Here is a 5,642-nt window from a genome sequence, read left to right as displayed (position 1 = left end):
ATGTTTCTTCCCTGCAGCGACTGTGTCAAGCAGCAAGGATGGACCGGCTTCTGGCAATTCTCATTATCACTCAGGGCAAAGCATACCATCAGAAGTCCTCTTCTGAAGATGCTGCTAGTTTCCTACGCTGGTTCGCACCAAACACGAACAAAGATACTTCCCACCAATCCGCACAGACTTCTGCTTGAAGACTCTGAAACTATAAAATGTAAATGCAGCACAGCTTATAGGTCAATATTATTAAGAGCTGTTCTAAATTGGAGAACTCAAGTCATACCATAGAGTTTTCCCTGATACCATTGTAATTAGCTAGTTGTTAATAACAGGGAAGGAGCAAAGGGAAGGGCAAGCCCTTTAAGCATATTCTCTGCAAAGCACTGGGGGAGAACACCACATAAGGAAGACAGATGCATGCCCAGTAAAGTTGGGATGACAAAGGGAAGATACTTTTTTGTCAGTTACACCTGGGAAGAGATGTCATTAGCAATAGTGGGCATAGACACTGAAATGGCACAAAGATTAGGGATACATAATCCCCTAAACAAAGAAGCTCACTCTTGGTTCCTCTTGGCATGCTTGGCTCATGGCTCACACTTGGCTTCCTGGCATTCTCCCATGTGGCCCACACATATAAATGACTAATGGACTGCAACACTTGATGCTGAACTGGACAAAGCTCCAACATGGAAAGGACATTCTAGACAGAGTTTATTCACGTGCAGATGAAGAAGCACAAAAGGGAGGAGAAAGGGTAAACTGGAGTGTTCAAGGCAGGCTCCCAAGACCACAGGACATTATGAAGCCACATCAGTGACTGGCCTGATCCCAGGTGCAGGTGGGAAAGTGAAGGGAAGTACGTTTTTACCCCTTCCATCGATGCCTGGAAATTAATCTCTGAAATCCTCATAGAGCCAAGGACAAAAGTGTAAAATGTTTTCAAGGCTGTGCAGGTTATCATTCCTATAGATGACTCCCATTTTAGAAGACTTCTCATTTCACATTCCAAGCCCATTTCACTTCCATCCAACCAATAGTGTGAACTAGGAAGAAAGGGTTCCAACATCTGAGCCTAACAGGTACAGGTTGCACTTTCCAGAGAGCGGCTCTGACCTGTGTGTGAGCCCACCAGATGCAGTCAATAGCCTGGTCTCTAGAGCACACAGAGAAGGATCTGAGTGTCCTTCCTCTCACTCTATGCCTCGTGACACTATCAGTTTTCCTCAGCCCCAAGGACAGAGTGCATCTTCCCTATGTCCTTTCCCACCTGAGTGCCACCCTGGGTCTTCCTAATGGAGGTCAAGATATTGCTCAAGGTGTCTGAGGGAAGACATAGACTTGGGAGAAGACCAAATTTCCTTTCAACCTAAGAGGTTCATGGTTCTCTTGGTTCCACCCATTTTAGGAGACTCTCCCTGCCCTGACCGTGTAGGGTGAGCACCAGTGCCTCCATTCCCTATTTAAGGGTAACCCACTTGTACCAGCTCTTGTGATAGCTTATCACAGTGCCATTAATTATCAACCAGGATTTCTGAGTGAAAGAAAAAAAGAGCTGATGCCCTGGCCTGATGGTTCGGTCGGTTGGAGCATCATCCCAGGCACCAAAAGGTTGTGAGTTCCATGCCAGGTCAGGGTACATACTGAAGTTGTGGGTTCAATACCTTGTTGGAGTATGTGTGTGGGAGGGAGAGATGGAGGAAATGGCTAATTGATGTTTCTCTCTCACATTGGTGTTTCTCTCTCTCTTTCTCTCCCTTCCTCTCTCTCTAAAATATTAATAAACACACATTTTCAGGTGAGGATAAAAAGAAAGAAAGAAACCAACTGATCAGAGAGGAAAGCAGGACACTTGAGGGAGCTGGGAGCCTGGACTCTGGAATCTTCACCAGAGCCACAGGCCTTGTCTTCTCCTGAGAAGAGCTAAGCAGTTAATTCAAGGACTTTGTTTCAGATCCAAGTGCTGAGAATTCTCTCTGGAGAAGCAGCTCTTATAGCTGTAATACAAACCAGACCTTGATAGGAGCTTGGTACAAGTGAGGAGTGGGTTATCAGAAAGCAATGGGAGAAAAGGGGTGAAGTGGGTGAAATCAGGGAAGGTTTCAGAGCAAAGATTACCTTGGGGACCACTTTTGAAGATAAATAGGTGTTTTTTTATTAGTCATAGGAGAAGGGCAATTCAGATTAAAAAAAATAGATGTCTAGAAAGAGAAGTAGACACTTATGGTAGAGCACTGTGTATTTAGAAAATAACAAGTTCTTCCATGTGACTGGGAGGAGGTGGGGGATGGCACAGAAAAGAAAATGGTAGGCCCAAATAGAAGTGCCTTCAATACCAAGAAAAGACTTCAATGTGTAAAATATAGAGTATAGACAGTGACTTTGAACTCAAGTGATGGAAGGATATAAGCAATGGAAGGAACTTTTGCAGTCCCAAGGTCAGACAGCACCTTGGCAGCAGAAACAGAAACCAGCCTCAGGTCCCCAACTTCCAGGGCAGTATCCTCACTACACTGTGCTATCTGGTGTGCCCTGGTTGGGGAACATGCCCCCAGTATGTGCATCCAAAGGACTGCAATATCTCTTGAAATTCATCTCTTCTTCTAGCTCTGATTTCCCTAAGAGTTCTCCCACTGCCCTTCCTGCTATGAAGTGTGGTGGGTGAAGGCAGGATACCTTTGCTGCTGCTCGCTCTGTGGAGTTCCGGGGGCTGGGGACTCATACTGAGGTACCATCAGGTGTAGTTCAATTGCAGCAGTTGGGGTGAGGGAAGTGGAGGCAGGGAGGGAATGAGTGGCTCGGGGCTCCCACCTCCAAGCTCTGGGGGCATTGGTTGATTCTACTAGAGACCCTGGAGGAAGGGGAGCAGCTTAGGAGGAAGAGGTCCCCAGGAGAATCTACTCCAAGCAGCATCTCTCCCATCTTTAAGAAGCCTCACATGTTGGCTCCATCAAGGAAGCAAAGTCTTGAGAACACACACTTACTTAGAAATTTGGGGGATCTCACATCTTCCATCTCCTGCTTTCCTCCTTGAGTCAATCATCAGGACTGGGGCAATGAGCAAAATAGTGCTTCTAGTCCCAAAGCTGGGGTCCAACCTTCTGACCTACTGGCTAACCTGCTTTAAGCTGTGTATTAAACAGTCCTGATGTCTTATTTCATTGCACTCTGACTTGGCAGGAGTTCCCTCTCTCTGAATATGAGTCTCACTTCTCCAGAAAGGCTAAAACTTTATCCCTCTCTGCTATTCAGTAGTGCCCCAAACTCAACTCTAGTCCACCACCCCCCTTTTTGGTCCCAATTATCTCTCACAAAGGATCTATAAAAACAGATATCAGCAGTGTTGTGGTGGTTTTATATGAGCAGGAGAGAGCATCCCACTGTCAGCAAGCATGTGTGCAAGCATAAATGTTGGTGCAGGACACCCAGGCCCCTATACCAGTTGGGACTCCAGGCCTCTGTCAGCAGGTCATACAGTGACTGTGGCCAAACCATGAGACTTCTCTGAGCCTTAGAATTGTTTTCTGAGAAATGAAAGCATGAAGAAAGATGATTTCTAAGATTGCACTCAATTAAAACAATTTTTCAGTGTTTTCTGTTTCTAAAGATCTTCCTGTCAATACTTCTCAGAAAGAAAGATTGGATCTCAATATAAGATCTATTTCCATAAGACCTTTATGTTTTCAAAGAGCCAAAATTGCTTTTGTGGCAGTATTCACCAATTAATTCCCTTCAGTTTTAATAAAAAACAAATTCATTCAAACAGAAACACAGAAAGGGAGAAAAAAATTCTTATTTATCCCCACACCCACACTCCTGAATTCCTGTCAAAGTACCAGCAAAAACTGAATTTTTACCCCAATATGGATTTTGTGTATTTTCATACTTAAAAAATGCACAAACTCTTATCTTTTAATTTAAAAAATATAATGTCTTCAAAATAGAAGTTTAAAGCTTTAATTGTAGAGCTGAGGTGGCACAAAATCAAAGTATTGCAATTTAATACACTAATTTATTATATGTTGATTTCTATAGTATGAAAAACAATGTCAGCCTGTCTGTGGTTCCATCATCAATTCAATGGGTAAATGAAAATTTCAAGAAGACAGTTTTATCAGAGACCCAGAAATTAGAGATAAATGTAGAAATAGAGTTCATAGAACTAGAGGCTCTCATTAAATTAATTTTGGGAACAAGTCAATAATAAGTAAGTATTCAATTAGAATGTTCCAGTATATATTTCTCTAACTTACCAAATGTGTGGTAAATATTGAGAGAGACACAAAATAATACCCTCCCTGATAAACAATTAGAAATATATGTTACTTCTATTTTCATTACTTATAAAAACATTGATGTTTTAGTGCATAATTTTCCAAACTTTTGCCTATGTTATGTACATATTTTTATAACACACGAGGGGCACAGTGCACAAATTTGTGCACTTTGAAAGCAACTTTAGGCATGAGGCTGTGATGGGCACAACAGTAAGTCTCAGCCCATCCTCCAAGCCCACACCTGGCCCCTCCTGCCGCAACCCTCGGTCCCCAGTCTGCTGACATCCCACTGCCTCTACCAGGTACTGATGGCGCTGATCCCGCTCACACCCGCTGACAGCGTGGAGCTATTGGGCCAGCACCAGCAGTGGGTGCGAATGGGGCTGGCACTGTCAACAGGTGTGAGCAGTAGCTGCTGCCCCGATCTGCCCCGATCACCCCTCAGCACCAGGGAGAGGTGGAGAAGCCCTCAGGGGCAATCAGGGCCAGCAACCATCACTCACACCTGCTGACAGTGCTGAGCAATTGGGACTGGCACCGGGCACCAGCAGCAGGTGCGAGCGGCGACTGCCAGCCCTGATTGCCCCTGAGGAGCAGGGGGAGGTGGAGAAGCCCTGAAAGGCAATCAGGTTTGGCAGCCTCTGCTCACACCTGCTGATGGCGCAGAGTGGGTGCAAGTGTAGGCCCCACCTGGCAGCAGGTGTGAGTGCCCAGCAGGACCATGGAGTGCGGGAGCAAAGATTTTTTAGTAGCCACCAGAGGCTCACCCCGATGACAGAGACTGGCTCCCTTCCTTGGTATGGCACCCCTGCTCACCTGCTTCACCATCCCAGGGCCACCAATGCCTGCCATGTTCCACACTCTGCAGCCTGCTGCTGACCTCCGCCATGTTCTGTGTGTGCCCCCTGATGATCAGTACAAGTCAAAGTGACAGGTTGTTTGTTTGTTCTGCTGTTCAGTCTATTTGCATATTAGGGTTTTATATACATACTAGTGGCCCAGTGCATGAAATTTGTGCACAGGTGGGGTTGTCCCTTAGCCCAGCCTGCATCCTCTCCAATCTGGGACCCCTCAGTGGATGTCTGACTTGGACATCCATCTCACAATTCTGGACCCCTGGCTCCACTAACTGCTCAATTGCCCGCCTGCCTGATCACCTCTAACCACTCTGCCTGCCAGCCTGATCACCCCCAACTTCACCCCCGCCAGCCTGTTGCCTTTAGCTGTCCCCCTCGCCAGCTTGATTGCCACCAACTGCCCCCCCGACAACCTGCTTGCCCTCAATTGGCCCCCCGACAGCCTGCTCACCCCCAACTGCCCTCCCCTCTTGGCCTGATCCCCCCTAGCTGCCTCTGCTTCGGCACCTCCACC

Source organism: Myotis davidii, unplaced genomic scaffold, assembly GCF_000327345.1.
Source record: "Myotis davidii unplaced genomic scaffold, ASM32734v1 scaffold1720, whole genome shotgun sequence".
Taxonomy (NCBI): Eukaryota; Metazoa; Chordata; class Mammalia; order Chiroptera; family Vespertilionidae; genus Myotis; species Myotis davidii.
The sequence above is the reverse complement of the archived record's forward strand: the minus strand, read 5'-3'. Positions refer to the sequence as shown.